A 15,785-nucleotide genomic window follows, 5' to 3' on the forward strand; every position below is an offset into this window, starting at 1 on the left:
TTCCACTTCGCGTAGACCATTTAATGTACAAAATATCTATACTCCCATTTTCTATTAAAAGGAATGTTGGAGAATCCGGGCATCGATCCCGAGTACCTCTCGCATGCAAAGCGAGCGCTCTACCAATTGAGCTAATTCCCCGTGTTCCACTTCATTTAGAACATTTAATGTACAAACAATCTATACTCACATTTTCTATGAAAAGGAATGTTGGAGAATCAAGGCATCGATCCCGGTACCTCTCTCATGCAAAGCGAGCGCTCTACCAATTGAGCTAATTCCCCAGGTTCCACTTTATTTAGAACATTTAATGTACAAAAAATCTATACTCACATTTTCTATGAAAAGGAATGTTGGAGAATCCGGGCATCGATCCCGGTATCTCTCGCATGCAAAGCGAGCGCTCTACCAATTGAGCTAATTCCCCATGTTCCACTTCATTTAGAACATTTAATGTACAAAATATCTATACTCACATTTTCTATGAAAAGGTATGTTGGAGAATCCGGGAATCGATCCCAGTACCTCTCGCATGCAAAGCAAGCGCTCTACCAATTGAGCTATTTCCCCATGTTCCACTTTATTCAGAACATTTAATGTACAAAAAATTCATACTCACATTTTCTATGAAAAGGAATGTTCGAGAATCCGGGCATCGATCCAGGTACCTCTCTCATGCAAAGCGAGCGCTCTACCAATTGAGCTAATTCCCCATGTTCCACTTCATGTAGACAATTTAAGGTACAAAACATCTATACTCATATTTTCTATGAAACGGTATGTTGGAGAATCCGGGCATCCATCCCGGTACCTCTCGCATGCAAAGCGAGCGCTCTTCCAATTGAGCTAATTCCCTATGTTCCACTTCATTTAGAACATTTAATGTACAAAATATCTATACTCACATTTTAAAATTAAAATGAATGTTGGAGAATCCGGGCATCGATCCCGGTACTTCTCGCATGCAAAGCGAGCGCTCTACCAATTGAGCTAATTCCCCATGTTCCACTTCATTTAGAACATTTAATGTACAAAAAATCTATACTCACATTTTCTATGAAAAGGAATGTTGGAGAATCCGGGCATCGATCCCGGTACCTCTCGCATGCAAAATGAGCGCTCTACCAATTGAGCTGATTCCCCATGTTCCACTTCATTTAGAACATTTAATGTACAACAACTCTACACTCACATTTTCTATGACAAGGAATGTTGGAGAATCCGGGAATCGATCCCGGTACCTCTCGCATGCAAAGCGAGCGCTCTACGAATTGAGCTAATTCCCCATGTTCCACTTCATTTAGAACATTTAATGTACAAAATATCTATACTCAAATTTTCTATTAAAAGGAATGTTGGAGAATCCGGGCATCGATCCCGGTACCTCTCGCATGCAAAGCGAGCGTTCTACCAATTGAGCTAATTCCCCATGTTCCACTTGAGTTAGAACATTTAATGTACAAAAAATCTATACTCACATTTTCTATTAAAAGGAATGTTGGAGAATCCGGGCATCGATCCCGGTACCTCTCGCATGCAAAGCGAGCGCTCTACCAATTGAGCTATTTCCCCATGTTCCACTTCATTTAGAACATTTAATGTACAAAAAATCTATATTCACATTTTCTATTAAAAGGAATGTTGGAGAATCCGGGCATCGATGCCGGTACCTCTCGCATGCAAGGCGAGCGCTCTACAAATTGTGCTAATTCCCCATGTTCCACTTCATTTAGAACATTTAATGTACACAAAATCTATACTCACATTTTCTATTAAAAGGAATGTTGGAGAATCCGGGCATCGATCCCGGTACCTCTCGCATGCAAGGCGAGCGCTCTACCAATTGAGCTAATTCCCCATGTTCCACTTCATTTAGAACATTTAATGTACAAAAAATCTATACTCACATTTTCTATTAAAAGGAATGTTGGAGAATCCGGGCATCGATGCCGGTACCTCTCGCATGCAAGGCGAGCGCTCTACCAATGGAGCTAATTCCCCATGTTCCACTTCATTCAGAACATTTAATGTACAAAAAATCTAAAATGACATTTTCTATTAAAAGGAATGTTGGAGAATCCGGGTATCGATCCCGGTACCTCTCGCATGCAAAGCGAGCGCTCTACCAATTGAGCTAATTCCCCAGGTTCCACTTCACGTAGACCATTAAATGTACAAAAAATCTATACTCACATTTTCTATTAAAAGGAATGTTGGAGAATCTGGGCATCGATCCCGGTACCTCTCGCATGCAAAGCGAGCGCTCTACCAATTGAGCTAATTCCCCGTGTTCCACTTCATTTAGAACATTTAATGTATAAGAAATCTATACACACATTTTCTATTAAAAGGAATGTTGGAGAATCCGAGCATCGATGCCGGTACCTCTCGCATGCAAAGCGAGCGCTCTACCAATTGAGCCTATTCCCCATGTTCCACTTCATTTAGAACATTTAATGTACAAAAAATCTATACTCACATTTTCTATGAAAAGGAATGTTGGAGAATCGTGGAATCGATCCCGGTACCGCTCGCATGCAAAGCGAGCGCTCTACCAATTGAGCTAATTCCCCATGTCAAACTTCATTTAGAACATTTAATGTACAAAAAATCTATACTCACATTTTCTATTAAAAGGAATGTTGGAGAATCTGGGCATCCATCCCGGTACCTCTCGCATGCAAAGCGAGGTCTCTACCAATTGAGCTAATTGCCCATGTTCCACTTCATTTAGAACATTTAATGTACAAAAAATCTATACTCACGTTTTCTATTAAAAGGAATGTTGGAGAATCCATGCATCAATCCCGGTACCTCTCGCATGCAAAGCGAGCGCTTTACCAATTGAGCTAATTCCCCATGTTCCACTTCATTTAGAACATTTAATGTACAAAAAATCTATACTCACATTTTCTATTAAAAGGAATGTTGGAGAATCCGGGTATCGATCCCTGTACCTCTCGCATGCAAGGCGAGCGCTCTACCAATTGAGCTAATTCCCCATGTTCCACTTCATTTAGAACATTTAATGTACAAAAAATCTTTAATTACATTTTCTATTAAAAGGAATGTTGGAGAATCCGGGCATCGATCCCGGTACCTCTCGCATGCAAATCGAGCGCTTAACCAATTGAGCTAATTCCACATGTTCCATTTCATTTAGAACATTTAATGTACAAAAAATCTATACTCACATTTTCTATTAAAAGGAATGTTGGAGAATCCGGGTATCGATCCCTGTACCTCTCGCATGCAAGGCGAGCGCTCTACCAATTGAGCTAATTCCCCATGTTCCACTTCATTTAGAACATTTAATGTACAAAAAATCTATAATTACATTTTCTATTAAAAGGAATGTTGGAGAATCCGGGGATCGATACCAGTACCTCTCGCATGCAAAGCGAGCGCTCTACCAATTGCGCTAATTCCCCATGTTCCACTTCATTTAGAACATTTAATGTACAAAAGATCTATACTCACATTTTCTATTAAAAGGAATGTTGGAGAATCCGGGCATCGATCCCGGTACCTCTCGCATGCAAAGCGAGCGCTCTACCAATTGAGCTAATTCCCCATGTTCCACTTCATTTAGAACATTTAATGTACAAACAATCTATACTCACATTTTCTATGAAAAGGAATGCTGGAGAATCCGGGAATCGATGCCGGTACCTCTCGCATGCAAAGCAAGCGCTCTACCAATTGAGCTATTTCCCCATGTTCCACTTCATTCAGAACATTTAATGTACAAAAAATCTATACTCACATTTTCTATGAAAAGGAATGTTGGAGAATCCGGGCATCGATCCAGGTACCTCTCTCATGCAAAGCGAGCGCTCTACCAATTGAGCTAATTCCCCATGTTCCACTTCATGTAGACAATTTAAGGTACAAAACATCTATACTAACATTTTCTATGAAACGGTATGTTGGAGAATCCGGGCATCCATCCCGGTACCTCTCGCATGCAAAGCGAGCGCTCTACCAATTGAGCTAATTCCCCATGTTCCACTTCATTTAGAACATTTAATGTACAACAAATCTACACTCACATTTTCTATGACAAGGAATGTTGGAGAATCCTGGAATCGATCCCGGTACCTCTCGCATGCAAAGCGAGCGCTCTACGAATTGAGCTAATTCCCCATGTTCCACTTGATTTAGAACATTTAATGTACAAAATATCTATACTCAAATTTTCTATTAAAAGGAATGTTGGAGAATCCGGGCATCGATCCCGGTACCTCTCGAATGCAAAGCGAGCGCTCTACCAATTGAGCTAATTCCCCATGTTCCACTTGATTTAGAACATTTAATGTACAAAAAATCTATACTCACATTTTCTATTAAAAGGAATGTTGGAGAATCCGGGCATCGATCCCGGTACCTCTTGCATGCAAAGCGAGCGCTCTACCAATTGAGCTAATCCCCCATGTTCCACTTGATTTAGAACATTTAATGTACAAATAATCTACACTCACATTTTCTATTAAAAGGAATGTTGGAGAATCCGGGCATCGATGCCGGTACCTCTCGCATGCAAGGCGAGCGCTCTACCAATTGAGCTAATTCCCCATGTTCCACTTCATTTAGAACATTTAATGTACAAATAATCTACACTCACATTTTCTATTAAAAGGAATGTTGGAGAATCCGGGCATCGATGCCGGTACCTCTCGCATGCAAGGCGAGCGCTCTACCAATTGAGCTAATTCCCCATTTTCCACTTCATTCAGAACATTTAATGTACAAAAAATCTAAAATGACATTTTCTATTAAAAGGAATGTTGGAGAATCCGGGTATCGATCCCGGTACCTCTCGCATGCAAATCGAGCGCTCTACCAATTGAGCTAATTCCACATGTGCCACTTCATTTAGAACATTTAATGTACAAACAATCCATACTCACATTTTCTATTAAAAGTAATATTGGAGAATCCGGGCATCGATCCCGTTACCTCTCGCATGCTCAGAGAGCGCTCTACCAATTGAACTAATTCCCCATGTTCTACTTCATTTAGAACATTTAATGTACAAACAATCTATACTCACATTTTCTATGAAAAGTAATATTGGAGAATCCGGGCATCGATCCCGTTACCTCTCGCATGCTCAGAGAGCGCTCTACCAATTGAACTAATTCCCCATGTTCTACTTCATTTAGAACATTTAATGTACAAACAATCTATACTCACATTTTCTATGAAAAGTAATATTGGAGAATCCGGGCATCGATCCCGTTACCTCTCGCATGCTCAGAGAGCGCTCTACCAATTGAACTAATTCCCCAGGTTCTACTTCATTTAGAACATTTAATGTACAAACAATCTATACTCACATTTTCTATGAAAAGTAATATTGGAGAATCCGGGCATCGATCCCGTTACCTCTCGCATGCTCAGAGAGCGCTCTACCAATTGAGCTAATTCCCCATTTTCAGCTTCATTTGAAACATTTAATGTACAAACAATCCATACTCACATTTTCAATGAAAAGTAATATTGGAGAATCCGGGAATCGATCCCGTTACCTCTCGCATGCTCAGAGAGCGCTCTACCAATTGAACTAATTCCCCATGTTCTACTTCATTTAGAACATTTAATGTACAAACAATCTATACTCACATTTTCTATGAAAAGTAATATTGGAGAATCCGGGCATCGATCCAGTTACCTCTCGCATGCTCAGAGAGCGCTCTACCAATTGAACTAATTCCCCATGTTCTACTTCATTTAGAACATTTAATGTACAAACAATCTATACTCACATTTTCTATGAAAAGTAATATTGGAGAATCCGGGCATCGATCCCGTTACCTCTCGCATGCTCAGAGAGCGCTCTACCAATTGAACTAATTCCCCATGTTTTACTTCATTTAGAACATTTAATGTACAAACAATCCATACTCACATTTTCAATGAAAAGTAATATTGGAGAATCCGGGAATCGATCCCGGTACCTCTCGCATGCTCAGAGAGCGCTCTACCAATTCAGATAATTCCCTATTTTCAGCTTCATTTGAAACATTTAATGTACAAACAATCCATACTCACATTTTCTATGAAAAGTAATATTGGAGAATCCGGGAATCGATCCCGGTACCTCTCGCATGCTCAGAGAGCGCTCTACCAATTGAGATAATTCCCTATTTTCAGCTTCATTTGAAACATTTAATGTACAAACAATCCATACTCACATTTTCTATGAAAAGTAATATTGGAGAATCCGGGAATCGATCCCGGTACCTCTCGCATGCTCAGAGAGCGCTCTACCAATTGAGATAATTCCCTATTTTCAGCTTCATTTGAAACATTTAATGTACAAACAATCCATACTCACATTTTCTATGAAAAGTAATATTGGAGAATCCGGGCATCGATCCCGTTACCTCTCGCATGCTCAGAGAGCGCTCTACCAATTGAGCTAATTCCCCATTTTCAGCTTCATTTGAAACATTTAATGTACAAACAATCCATACTCACATTTTCAATGAAAAGTAATATTGGAGAATCCGGGAATCGATCCCGGTACCTCTCGCATGCTCAGAGAGCGCTCTACCAATTGAGATAATTCCCTATTTTCAGCTTCATTTGAAACATTTAATGTACAAACAATCCATACTCACATTTTCTATGAAAAGTAATATTGGAGAATCCGGGCATCGATCCCGTTACCTCTCGCATGCTCAGAGAGCGCTCTACCAATTGAGCTAATTCCCCATTTTCAGCTTCATTTGAAACATTTAATGTACAAACAATCCATACTCACATTTTCAATGAAAAGTAATATTGGAGAATGCAGGCATCGATCCCGTTACCTCTCGCATGCTCAGAGAGCGCTCTACCAATTGAACTAATTCCCCATGTTCTACTTCATTTAGAACATTTAATGTACAAACAATCTATACTCACATTTTCTATGAAAAGTAATATTGGAGAATCCGGGCATCGATCCCGTTACCTCTCGCATGCCCAGAGAGCGCTCTACCAATTGAGCTAATTCCCAATTTTCAGCTTCATTTGAAACATTTAATGTACAAACAATCCATACTCACATTTTCTATGAAAAGTAATATTGGAGAATCCGGGAATCGATCCCGGTACCTCTCGCATGCTCAGAGAGCGCTCTACCAATTGAGATAATTCCCTATTTTCAGCTTCATTTGAAACATTTAATGTACAAACAATCCATACTAACATTTTCTATGAAAAGTAATATTGGAGAATCCGGGCATCGATCCCGTTACCTCTCGCATGCTCAGAGAGCGCTCTACCAATTGAGCTAATTCCCCATTTTCAGCTTCATTTGAAACATTTAATGTACAAACAATCCATACTCACATTTTCAATGAAAAGTAATATTGGAGAATCCGGGCATCGATCCCGTTACCTCTCGCATGCTCAGAGAGCGCTCTACCAATTGAACTAATTCCCCATGTTCTACTTCATTTAGAACATTTAATGTACAAACAATCTATACTCACATTTTCTATGAAAAGTAATATTGGAGAATCCAAGAATCGATCCCGGTACCTCTCGCATGCTCAGAGAGCGCTCTACCAATTGAACTAATTCCCCATGTTCTACTTCATTTAGAACATTTAATGTACAAACAATCTATACTCACATTTTCTATGAAAAGTAATATTGGAGAATCCGGGAATCGATCCCGGTACCTCTCGCATGCTCAGAGAGCGCTCTACCAATTGAGCTAATTCCCCATTTTCAGCTTCATTTGAAACATTTAATGTACAAACAATCCATACTCACATTTTCAATGAAAAGTAATATTGGAGAATCCGGGCATCGATCCCGTTACCTCTCGCATGCTCAGAGAGCGCTCTACCAATTGAACTAATTCCCCATGTTCTACTTCATTTAGAACATTAAATGTACAAACAATCTATACTCACATTTTCTATGAAAAGTAATATTGGAGAATCCGGGAATCGATCCCGGTACCTCTCGAATGCTCAGAGAGCGCTCTACCAATTGAACTAATTCCCCATGTTCTACTTCATTTAGAACATTTAATGTACAAACAATCTATACTCACATTTTCTATGAAAAGTAATATTGGAGAATCCGGGAATCGATCCCGGTACCTCTCGCATGCTCAGAGAGCGCTCTACCAATTGAGCTAATTCCCCATTTTCAGCTTTATTTGAAACATTTAATGTACAAACAATCCATACTCACATTTTCAATGAAAAGTAATATTGGAGAATCCGGGCATCGATCCCGTTACCTCTCGCATGCTCAGAGAGCGCTCTACCAATTGAGATAATTCCCTATTTTCAGCTTCATTTGAAACATTTAATGTACAAACAATCCATACTCACATTTTCTATTAAAAGTAATATTGGAGAATCCGGGCATCGATCCCGTTACCCCTCGCATGCTCAGAGAGCGCTCTACCAATTGAGCTAATTCCCCATGTTCCACTTCATTTACAACATTTAATGTACAAAAAATCTATACTCACATTTTCTATGAAAAGGAATGTTGGAGAATCTGGGCATCGATCCCGGTACCTCTCGCATGCAAAGCGAACTCTCTACCAATTGAGCTAATTCCCCATGTTCCACTTCATTTAGAACATTTAATGTACAAAAAATCTATACTCACATTTTCTATGAAAAGGAATGTTGGAGAATCCGGTCATCGATCCCGGTACCTCTCGCATGCAAAGCGAGCGCTCTACCAACTGAGCTAATTCCCTATGTTCCACTTCATTTAGAACATTTAATGTACAAAAAATCTATACTCACATTTTCTATTAAAATGAATGTTGGAGAATCCGGGCATCGATCCCGGTACCTCTCGCATGCAAAGCGAGCGCTCTACCAATTGAGCTAATTCCCCATGTTCAACTTCACGTAGACAATTTTATGTACAAAAAATCTATACTCACATTTTCTATTAAAAGGAATGTTGGAGAATCCGGGCATCGATCCCGGTACCTCTCGCATGCAAAGCGAGCGCTCTACCAATTGAGCTAATTCCCCATGTTCCACTTCATTTAGAACATTTAATGTACAAAAAATCTATACTCACATGTTCTATGAAAAGGAATGATGGAGAATCGGGGCATCGATCCCGGTACCTCTCGCATGCAAAGCGAGCGCTCTACCAATTGAGCTAATTCCCCATGTTCCACTTCTTTTAGAACATTTAATATACAAAAAATCTATACTCACATCTTCTATTAAAAGGAATGTTGGCGAATCCGGGCATCGATCCCGGTACCTCTCGCATGCAAAGCGAGCGCTCTACCAATTGAGCTAATTCCCCAGGTTCCAGTGCACTTAGAACATTTAATGTACAAACAATCTATACTCACATTTTCTATGAAAAGGAATGTTGGAGAATGCGGATATCGATCCCGGTACCTCTCGCATGCAAAGCGAGCGCTCTACCAATTGAGCTAATTCCCCATGTTCCACTTCATTTAGAACATTTAATGTATAAAAATCTATACTCACATTTTCTATGAAAAGGAATGTTGGAGAATCCGGGCATCGATCCCGGTACCTCTCGCATGCAAAGCGAGCGCTCTACCAATTGAGCTAATTCCCCCTGTTCCACTTCATTTAGAACATTTAATGTACAAAAAATCTATACTCACATTTTCTATGAAAAGGAATGTTGGAGAATCCGGGCATCGATCCCGGTACCTCTCGCATGCAAAGCGAGCGCTCTACCAATTGAGCTAATTCCCCCTGTTCCACTTCATTTAGAACATTTAATGTACAAAAAATCTATACTCACATTTTCTATGAAAAGGAATGTTGGAGAATCTGGGCATCGATCCCGGTACCTCTCGCATGCAAAGCGAGCGCTCTACCAATTGAGCTAATTCCCCATGTTCCACTTCATTTAGAACATTTAATGTACAAAATATCTATACTCACATTTTCTATTAAAAGGAATGTTGGAGAATCCGGGAATCGATCCCGGTACCTCTCGCATGCAAAGCGAGCGCTCTACCAATTGAGCTAATTCCCCCGGTTCCACATCACGTAGACCATGTATTGTACAAAAAATCAATACTCACATTTTCTATTAAAAGGAATGTTGGAGAATCTGGGCATCGATCCCGGTACCTCTCGCATGCAAAGCGAGCGCTCTACCAATTGAGCTAATTCCCCGTGTTCCACTTCGTTTAGAACATTTAATGTACAAAAAATCTATACTCACATTTTCTATGAAAAGGAATGTTGGAGAATCCGAGCATCGATCCCGGTACCTCTATCAGGCAAAGCGAGCGCTCTACCAATTGAGCTATTTCCCCATGTTCAACTTCATCTACAACATTTAATGTACAAAAAATCTATACTCACATTTTCTATGAAAAGGAATGTTGGAGAATCCGGGCATCGATCCCGGTACCTCTCGCATGCAAAGCGAGCGCTCTTCCAATGCAGCTTATTCCCCATGTTCCACTTCGCGTAGCCCATTTAATGTACAAAACATCTATACTCACATTTTCTATGAAGAGGAATGTTGGAGAATCCGGGCATCGATCCTCGTACCTCTCGCATGCAAAGCGAGCGCTCTACCAATTCAGCTAATTCCCCATGTTCCACTTCATTTAGAACATTTAATGTACAAAAAATCTATACTCACATTTTCTTTGAAAAGGAATGTTGGAGAATCTGGGAATCGATCCCGGTACCTCTCGCATGCAAAGCGAGCGCTCTACCAATTGAGCTAATTCCCCATGTTCCACTTCATTTAGAACATTTAATGTACAAACAATCTATACTCACATTTTCTATGAAAAGGAATGTTGGAGAATCCGGGCATCGATCCCGGTACCTCTCGCATGCAAAGCGAGCGCTCTACCAATTGAGCTAATTCCCCATGTTCCACTTCATTTAGAACAATTTAAGGTACAAAAAATCTATACTCACATTTTCTATGAAAAGGAATGTTGGAGAATCCGGGCATCGATCCCGGTACCTCTCGCATGCAAAGCGAGCGCTCTACCAATTGAGCTAATTCTCCGTGTTCCATATCATTTAGAACATTTAATGTACAAAAAATCTATACTCATATTTTCTATGAAAAGGAAGGTTGGCGCATCCGGGCATCGATCCCGGTACCTCTCTCATGCAAAGCGAGCGCTCTACCAATTGAGCTAATTCCCCATGTTCCACTTAATCTAGAACATTTTATGTACAAAAAATCTATACTCACATTTTCTATTAAAAGGAATGTTGGAGAATCCGGGCATCGATCCCGGTACCTCTCGCATGCAAAGCGAGCGCTCTACCAATTGAGCTAATTCCCCATGTTCCACTTCATTTAGAACATTTAATGTACAAAAAATCTATACTCACATGTTCTATGAAAAGGAATGATGGAGAATCGGGGCATCGATCCCGGTACCTCTCGCATGCAAAGCGAGCGCTCTACCAATTGAGCTAATTCCCCAGGTTCCAGTGCACTTAGAACATTTAATGTACAAACAATCTATACTCACATTTTCTATGAAAAGGAATGTTGGAGAATGCGGGTATCGATCGCGGTACCTCTCGCATGCAAAGCGAGCGCTCTACCAATTGAGCTAATTCCCCATGTTCCACTTCATTTAGAACATTTAATGTATAAAAATCTATACTCACATTTTCTATGAAAAGGAATGTTGGAGAATCCGGGCATCGATCCCGGTACCTCTCGCATGCAAAGCGAGCGTTCTACCAACTGAGCTAATTCCCCATGTTCCACTTCATTTAGAACATTTAATGTACAAAAAATCTATACTCCCATTTTCTATTAAAAGGAATGTTGGAGAATCCGGGCATCGATCCCGGTACCTCTCGCATGCAAAGCGAGCGCTCTACCAATTGAGCTAATTCCCCCTGTTCCACTTCATTTAGAACATTTAATGTACAAAAAATCTATACTCACATTTTCTATTAAAAGGAATGTTGGAGAATCAGGGCATCGATCCCGGTACCTCTCGCATACACAGCGAGCGCTCTACCAATTGAGCTAATTCCCCATGTTCCACTTCATTTATAACATTTAATGTACAAAAAATCTATACTCACATTTTCTATGAAAAGGAATGTTGGAGAATCTGGGCATCGATCCCGGTACCTCTCGCATGCAAAGCGAGCGCTCTACCAATTGAGCTAATTCCCCATGTTCCACTTCATTTAGAACATTTAATGTACAAAACATCTATACTCACATTTTCTATTAAAAGGAATGTTGGAGAATCCGGGAATCGATCCCGGTACCTCTCGCATGCAAAGCGAGCGCTCTACCAATTGAGCTAATTCCCCCGGTTCCACATCACGTAGACCATGTATTGTTCAAAAAATCAATACTCACATTTTCTATTAAAAGGAATGTTGGAGAATCTGGGCATCGATCCCGGTACCTCTCGCATGCAAAGCGAGCGCTCTACCAATTGAGCTAATTCCCCGTGTTCCACTTCGTTTAGAACATTTAATGTACAAAAAATCTATACTCACATTTTCTATGAAAAGGAATGTTGGAGAATCCGAGCATCGATCCCGGTACCTCTGGCAGGCAAAGCGAGCGCTCTACCAATTGAGCTATTTCCCCATGTTCAACTTCATCTACAACATTTAATGTACAAAAAATCTATACTCACATTTTCTATGAAAAGGAATGTTGGAGAATCCGGGCATCGATCCCGGTACCTCTCGCATGCAAAGCGAGCGCTCTTCCAATGCAGCTAATTCCCCATGTTCCACTTCACGTAGCCCATTTAATGTACAAAACATCTATACTCACATTTTCTATGAAGAGGAATGTTGGAGAATCCGGGCATCGATCCCGGTACCTCTCGCATGCAAAGCGAGCGCTCTACCAATTGAGCTAATTCCCCATGTTCCACTTCATTTAGAACATTTAAGGTACAAACAATCTATACTCACATTTTCTATGAAAAGGAATGTTGGAGAATCCGGGCATCGATCCCGGTACCTCTCGCATGCAAAGCGAGCGCTCTACCAATTGAGCTAATTCTCCGTGTTCCACTTCATTTAGAACATTTAATGTACAAAAAATCTATACTCATATTTTCTATGAAAAGGAAGGTTGGCGCATCCGGGCATCGATCCCGGTACCTCTCTCATGCAAAGCGAGCGCTCTACCAATTGAGCTAATTCCCCATGTTCCACTTAATCTAGAACATTTAATGTACAAAAAATCTATACTCACATTTTCTATTAAAAGGAATGTTTGAGAATCCGGGCATCGATCCCGGTACCTCTCGCATGCAAAGCGAGCGCTCTACCAATTGAGCTATTTCCCCATGTTCAACTTCATCTACAACATTTAATGTACAAAAAATCTATACTCACATTTTCTATGAAAAGGAATGTTGGAGAATCCGGGCATCGATCCCGGTACCTCTCGCATGCAAAGCGAGCGCTCTACCAATTGAGCTAATTCCCCATGTTCCACTTCATTTAGAACATTTAATGTACAAAAAATCTATACTCACATTTTCTATGAAAAGGAATGTTGGAGAATCCGGGCATCGATCCCGGTACCTCTCGCATGCAAAGCGAGCGCTCTACCAATTGAGCTAATTCCCCATGTTCCACTTCATTTAGAACATTTAATGTACAAAAAATCTATACTCACATTTTCTATGAAAAGGAATGTTGGAGAATCCGGCCATCGATCCCGGTACCTCTCGCATGCAAAGCGAGCGCTCTACCAATTGAGCTAATTCCCTATGTTCCACTTCATTTAGAACATTTAATGTACAAAAAATCTATACTCACATTTTCAATTAAAATGAATGTTGGAGAATCCGGGCATCGATCCCGGTACCTCTCGCATGCAAAGCGAGCGCTCTACCAATTGAGCTAATTCCCCATGTTCCACTTCATGTAGACAATTTAATGTACAAAAAATCTATACTCACATGTTCTATGAAAAGGAATGTTGGAGAATCGGGGCATCGATCCCGGTACCTCTCGCATGCAAAGCGAGCGCTCTACCAATTGAGCTAATTCCCCGTGTTCCACTTCATTTAGAACATTTAATGTACAAAAAATCTATACTCACATTTTCTATGAACAGGAAGGTTGGAGAATCCGGGCATCGATCCCGGTACCTCTCTCATGCAAAGCGAGCGCTCTACCAATTGAGCTAATTCCCCATGTTCCACTTCATTTAGAACATTTAATGTACAAAAAATCTATACTCACATTTTCTATTAAAAGGAATGTTGGAGAATCCGGGACGATCCCGGTACCTCTCGCATGCAAGGCGAGCGCTCTACCAATTGAGCTAATTCCCCATGTTCCACTTCATTTAGAACATTTAATGTACAAAAAATCTATACTCACATTTTCTATGAAAAGGAATGTTGGAGAATCCGGGCATCGATCCCGGTACCTCTCGCATGCAAAGCGAGCGCTCTACCAATTGAGCTAATTCCCCGTGTTCCACTTCATTTAGAACATTTAATGTACAAAAAATCTATACTCACATTTTCTATGAAAAGGAAGGTTGGAGAATCCGGGCATCGATCCCGGTACCTCTCTCATGCAAAGCGAGCGCTCTACCAATTGAGCTAATTCCCCATGTTCCACTTCATTTAGAACATTTAATGTACAAAAAATCTATACTCACATTTTCCATGAAAAGGAATGTTGGAGAATCCGGGCATCGATCCCGGTACCTCTCGCATGCAAAGCGAGCGCTCTACCAATTGAGCTAATTCCCTATGTTCCACTTCATTTAGAACATTTAATGTACAAAAAATCTATACTCACATTTTCAATTAAAATGAATGTTGGATAATCCGGGCATCGATCCCGGTACCTCTCGCATGCAAAGCGAGCGCTCTACCAATTGAGCTAATTCCCCATGTTCCACTTCATGTAGACAATTTAATGTACAAAAAATCTATACTCACATTCTCTATTAAAAGGAATGTTGGAGAATCCGGGCATCGATCCCGGTACCTCTCGCATGCAAAGCGAGCACTCTACCAATTTAGCTAATTCCCTATGTTCCACTTCATTTAGAACATTTAATGTACAAAAAATCTATACTCACATGTTCTATGAAAAGGAATGTTGGAGAATCCGGGCATCGATCCCGGTACCTCTCGCATGCAAAGCGAGCGCTCTACCAATTGAGCTAATTCCACATGTTCAACTTCATTTAGAACATTTAATGTACAAAAAATCTATACTCACATTTTCTATTGAAAGGAATGTTGGAGAATCCGGGACGATCCCGGTACCTCTCGCATGCAAGGCGAGCGCTCTACCAATTGAGCTAATTCCCCATGTTCCACTTCATTTACAACATTTAATGTACAAAAAATCTATACTCACATTTTCTATGAAAAGGAATGTTGGAGAATCTGGGCATCGATCCCGGTACCTCTCGCATGCAAAGCGAGCTCTCTACCAATTGAGCTAATTCCCCATGTTCCACTTCATTTAGAACATTTAATGTACAAAAAATCTATACTCACATTTTCTATTAAAAGGAATGTTGGAGAATCCGGTCATCGATCCCGGTACCTCTCGCATGCAAAGCGAGCGCTCTACCAATTGAGCTAATTCCCTATGTTCCACTTCATTTAGAACATTTAATGTACAAAAAATCTATACTCACATTTTCTATTAAAATGAATGTTGGAGAATCCGGGCATCGATCCCGGTACCTCTCGCATGCAAAGCGAGCGCTCTACCAATTGAGCTACTTCCCCATGTTCAACTTCACGTAGACAATTTTATGTACAAAAAATCTATACTCACATTTTCTATTAA

At 40.5% G+C, this 15,785-nt stretch overlaps 43 non-coding genes across 43 annotated transcripts; all 43 read right to left on the minus strand.

Moving 5' to 3' along the window:
* Positions 1–67: 67 nt before the first annotated feature.
* Trnaa-ugc (transfer RNA alanine (anticodon UGC)) lies at positions 68–141 on the minus strand. Its single transcript has one exon. It is a non-coding gene; the product is annotated as a tRNA-Ala (tRNA).
* Positions 142–354: 213 nt separating this feature from the next.
* Trnaa-ugc (transfer RNA alanine (anticodon UGC)) lies at positions 355–427 on the minus strand. Its single transcript has one exon. It is a non-coding gene; the product is annotated as a tRNA-Ala (tRNA).
* A 500-nt stretch (positions 428–927) lies between these two features.
* Positions 928–1,000, minus strand: Trnaa-ugc (transfer RNA alanine (anticodon UGC)). Its single transcript has one exon. It is a non-coding gene; the product is annotated as a tRNA-Ala (tRNA).
* A 213-nt stretch (positions 1,001–1,213) lies between these two features.
* Trnaa-ugc (transfer RNA alanine (anticodon UGC)) lies at positions 1,214–1,286 on the minus strand. The gene has a single exon. It is a non-coding gene; the product is annotated as a tRNA-Ala (tRNA).
* Positions 1,287–1,356: 70 nt separating this feature from the next.
* Trnaa-ugc (transfer RNA alanine (anticodon UGC)) lies at positions 1,357–1,429 on the minus strand. Its single transcript has one exon. It is a non-coding gene; the product is annotated as a tRNA-Ala (tRNA).
* A 70-nt stretch (positions 1,430–1,499) lies between these two features.
* Positions 1,500–1,572, minus strand: Trnaa-ugc (transfer RNA alanine (anticodon UGC)). The gene has a single exon. It is a non-coding gene; the product is annotated as a tRNA-Ala (tRNA).
* Positions 1,573–1,785: 213 nt separating this feature from the next.
* Trnaa-ugc (transfer RNA alanine (anticodon UGC)) lies at positions 1,786–1,858 on the minus strand. Its single transcript has one exon. It is a non-coding gene; the product is annotated as a tRNA-Ala (tRNA).
* A 213-nt stretch (positions 1,859–2,071) lies between these two features.
* Trnaa-ugc (transfer RNA alanine (anticodon UGC)) lies at positions 2,072–2,144 on the minus strand. Its single transcript has one exon. It is a non-coding gene; the product is annotated as a tRNA-Ala (tRNA).
* A 70-nt stretch (positions 2,145–2,214) lies between these two features.
* Trnaa-ugc (transfer RNA alanine (anticodon UGC)) lies at positions 2,215–2,287 on the minus strand. Its single transcript has one exon. It is a non-coding gene; the product is annotated as a tRNA-Ala (tRNA).
* A 642-nt stretch (positions 2,288–2,929) lies between these two features.
* Positions 2,930–3,002, minus strand: Trnaa-ugc (transfer RNA alanine (anticodon UGC)). The gene has a single exon. It is a non-coding gene; the product is annotated as a tRNA-Ala (tRNA).
* A 213-nt stretch (positions 3,003–3,215) lies between these two features.
* Trnaa-ugc (transfer RNA alanine (anticodon UGC)) lies at positions 3,216–3,288 on the minus strand. Its single transcript has one exon. It is a non-coding gene; the product is annotated as a tRNA-Ala (tRNA).
* A 213-nt stretch (positions 3,289–3,501) lies between these two features.
* Trnaa-ugc (transfer RNA alanine (anticodon UGC)) lies at positions 3,502–3,574 on the minus strand. The gene has a single exon. It is a non-coding gene; the product is annotated as a tRNA-Ala (tRNA).
* A 642-nt stretch (positions 3,575–4,216) lies between these two features.
* Positions 4,217–4,289, minus strand: Trnaa-ugc (transfer RNA alanine (anticodon UGC)). The gene has a single exon. It is a non-coding gene; the product is annotated as a tRNA-Ala (tRNA).
* Positions 4,290–4,359: 70 nt separating this feature from the next.
* Positions 4,360–4,432, minus strand: Trnaa-ugc (transfer RNA alanine (anticodon UGC)). Its single transcript has one exon. It is a non-coding gene; the product is annotated as a tRNA-Ala (tRNA).
* Positions 4,433–4,502: 70 nt separating this feature from the next.
* Trnaa-ugc (transfer RNA alanine (anticodon UGC)) lies at positions 4,503–4,575 on the minus strand. Its single transcript has one exon. It is a non-coding gene; the product is annotated as a tRNA-Ala (tRNA).
* A 70-nt stretch (positions 4,576–4,645) lies between these two features.
* Positions 4,646–4,718, minus strand: Trnaa-ugc (transfer RNA alanine (anticodon UGC)). The gene has a single exon. It is a non-coding gene; the product is annotated as a tRNA-Ala (tRNA).
* A 4,074-nt stretch (positions 4,719–8,792) lies between these two features.
* Positions 8,793–8,865, minus strand: Trnaa-ugc (transfer RNA alanine (anticodon UGC)). The gene has a single exon. It is a non-coding gene; the product is annotated as a tRNA-Ala (tRNA).
* Positions 8,866–8,935: 70 nt separating this feature from the next.
* Trnaa-ugc (transfer RNA alanine (anticodon UGC)) lies at positions 8,936–9,008 on the minus strand. The gene has a single exon. It is a non-coding gene; the product is annotated as a tRNA-Ala (tRNA).
* Positions 9,009–9,221: 213 nt separating this feature from the next.
* Positions 9,222–9,294, minus strand: Trnaa-ugc (transfer RNA alanine (anticodon UGC)). The gene has a single exon. It is a non-coding gene; the product is annotated as a tRNA-Ala (tRNA).
* A 212-nt stretch (positions 9,295–9,506) lies between these two features.
* Positions 9,507–9,579, minus strand: Trnaa-ugc (transfer RNA alanine (anticodon UGC)). Its single transcript has one exon. It is a non-coding gene; the product is annotated as a tRNA-Ala (tRNA).
* A 70-nt stretch (positions 9,580–9,649) lies between these two features.
* Trnaa-ugc (transfer RNA alanine (anticodon UGC)) lies at positions 9,650–9,722 on the minus strand. The gene has a single exon. It is a non-coding gene; the product is annotated as a tRNA-Ala (tRNA).
* A 70-nt stretch (positions 9,723–9,792) lies between these two features.
* Trnaa-ugc (transfer RNA alanine (anticodon UGC)) lies at positions 9,793–9,865 on the minus strand. Its single transcript has one exon. It is a non-coding gene; the product is annotated as a tRNA-Ala (tRNA).
* A 70-nt stretch (positions 9,866–9,935) lies between these two features.
* Trnaa-ugc (transfer RNA alanine (anticodon UGC)) lies at positions 9,936–10,008 on the minus strand. The gene has a single exon. It is a non-coding gene; the product is annotated as a tRNA-Ala (tRNA).
* Positions 10,009–10,078: 70 nt separating this feature from the next.
* Positions 10,079–10,151, minus strand: Trnaa-ugc (transfer RNA alanine (anticodon UGC)). The gene has a single exon. It is a non-coding gene; the product is annotated as a tRNA-Ala (tRNA).
* A 499-nt stretch (positions 10,152–10,650) lies between these two features.
* Positions 10,651–10,723, minus strand: Trnaa-ugc (transfer RNA alanine (anticodon UGC)). Its single transcript has one exon. It is a non-coding gene; the product is annotated as a tRNA-Ala (tRNA).
* A 70-nt stretch (positions 10,724–10,793) lies between these two features.
* On the minus strand, positions 10,794–10,866 carry Trnaa-ugc (transfer RNA alanine (anticodon UGC)). Its single transcript has one exon. It is a non-coding gene; the product is annotated as a tRNA-Ala (tRNA).
* Positions 10,867–10,937: 71 nt separating this feature from the next.
* Positions 10,938–11,010, minus strand: Trnaa-ugc (transfer RNA alanine (anticodon UGC)). Its single transcript has one exon. It is a non-coding gene; the product is annotated as a tRNA-Ala (tRNA).
* Positions 11,011–11,223: 213 nt separating this feature from the next.
* On the minus strand, positions 11,224–11,296 carry Trnaa-ugc (transfer RNA alanine (anticodon UGC)). Its single transcript has one exon. It is a non-coding gene; the product is annotated as a tRNA-Ala (tRNA).
* Positions 11,297–11,651: 355 nt separating this feature from the next.
* Trnaa-ugc (transfer RNA alanine (anticodon UGC)) lies at positions 11,652–11,724 on the minus strand. The gene has a single exon. It is a non-coding gene; the product is annotated as a tRNA-Ala (tRNA).
* A 70-nt stretch (positions 11,725–11,794) lies between these two features.
* Positions 11,795–11,867, minus strand: Trnaa-ugc (transfer RNA alanine (anticodon UGC)). Its single transcript has one exon. It is a non-coding gene; the product is annotated as a tRNA-Ala (tRNA).
* A 213-nt stretch (positions 11,868–12,080) lies between these two features.
* Trnaa-ugc (transfer RNA alanine (anticodon UGC)) lies at positions 12,081–12,153 on the minus strand. Its single transcript has one exon. It is a non-coding gene; the product is annotated as a tRNA-Ala (tRNA).
* A 70-nt stretch (positions 12,154–12,223) lies between these two features.
* Trnaa-ugc (transfer RNA alanine (anticodon UGC)) lies at positions 12,224–12,296 on the minus strand. The gene has a single exon. It is a non-coding gene; the product is annotated as a tRNA-Ala (tRNA).
* A 70-nt stretch (positions 12,297–12,366) lies between these two features.
* Trnaa-ugc (transfer RNA alanine (anticodon UGC)) lies at positions 12,367–12,439 on the minus strand. Its single transcript has one exon. It is a non-coding gene; the product is annotated as a tRNA-Ala (tRNA).
* A 356-nt stretch (positions 12,440–12,795) lies between these two features.
* Positions 12,796–12,868, minus strand: Trnaa-ugc (transfer RNA alanine (anticodon UGC)). Its single transcript has one exon. It is a non-coding gene; the product is annotated as a tRNA-Ala (tRNA).
* A 70-nt stretch (positions 12,869–12,938) lies between these two features.
* Positions 12,939–13,011, minus strand: Trnaa-ugc (transfer RNA alanine (anticodon UGC)). Its single transcript has one exon. It is a non-coding gene; the product is annotated as a tRNA-Ala (tRNA).
* A 356-nt stretch (positions 13,012–13,367) lies between these two features.
* Positions 13,368–13,440, minus strand: Trnaa-ugc (transfer RNA alanine (anticodon UGC)). The gene has a single exon. It is a non-coding gene; the product is annotated as a tRNA-Ala (tRNA).
* A 70-nt stretch (positions 13,441–13,510) lies between these two features.
* Trnaa-ugc (transfer RNA alanine (anticodon UGC)) lies at positions 13,511–13,583 on the minus strand. Its single transcript has one exon. It is a non-coding gene; the product is annotated as a tRNA-Ala (tRNA).
* Positions 13,584–13,796: 213 nt separating this feature from the next.
* On the minus strand, positions 13,797–13,869 carry Trnaa-ugc (transfer RNA alanine (anticodon UGC)). The gene has a single exon. It is a non-coding gene; the product is annotated as a tRNA-Ala (tRNA).
* Positions 13,870–14,366: 497 nt separating this feature from the next.
* Positions 14,367–14,439, minus strand: Trnaa-ugc (transfer RNA alanine (anticodon UGC)). Its single transcript has one exon. It is a non-coding gene; the product is annotated as a tRNA-Ala (tRNA).
* A 213-nt stretch (positions 14,440–14,652) lies between these two features.
* Trnaa-ugc (transfer RNA alanine (anticodon UGC)) lies at positions 14,653–14,725 on the minus strand. The gene has a single exon. It is a non-coding gene; the product is annotated as a tRNA-Ala (tRNA).
* Positions 14,726–14,795: 70 nt separating this feature from the next.
* Trnaa-ugc (transfer RNA alanine (anticodon UGC)) lies at positions 14,796–14,868 on the minus strand. Its single transcript has one exon. It is a non-coding gene; the product is annotated as a tRNA-Ala (tRNA).
* A 213-nt stretch (positions 14,869–15,081) lies between these two features.
* Positions 15,082–15,154, minus strand: Trnaa-ugc (transfer RNA alanine (anticodon UGC)). Its single transcript has one exon. It is a non-coding gene; the product is annotated as a tRNA-Ala (tRNA).
* A 497-nt stretch (positions 15,155–15,651) lies between these two features.
* Positions 15,652–15,724, minus strand: Trnaa-ugc (transfer RNA alanine (anticodon UGC)). Its single transcript has one exon. It is a non-coding gene; the product is annotated as a tRNA-Ala (tRNA).
* Between the last annotated feature and the right edge of the window lie 61 nt (positions 15,725–15,785).

This window comes from Euprymna scolopes, chromosome 39 (genome assembly GCF_053919585.1).
Source record: "Euprymna scolopes isolate OS-2025 chromosome 39, ASM5391958v1, whole genome shotgun sequence".
Taxonomy (NCBI): Eukaryota; Metazoa; Mollusca; class Cephalopoda; order Sepiida; family Sepiolidae; genus Euprymna; species Euprymna scolopes.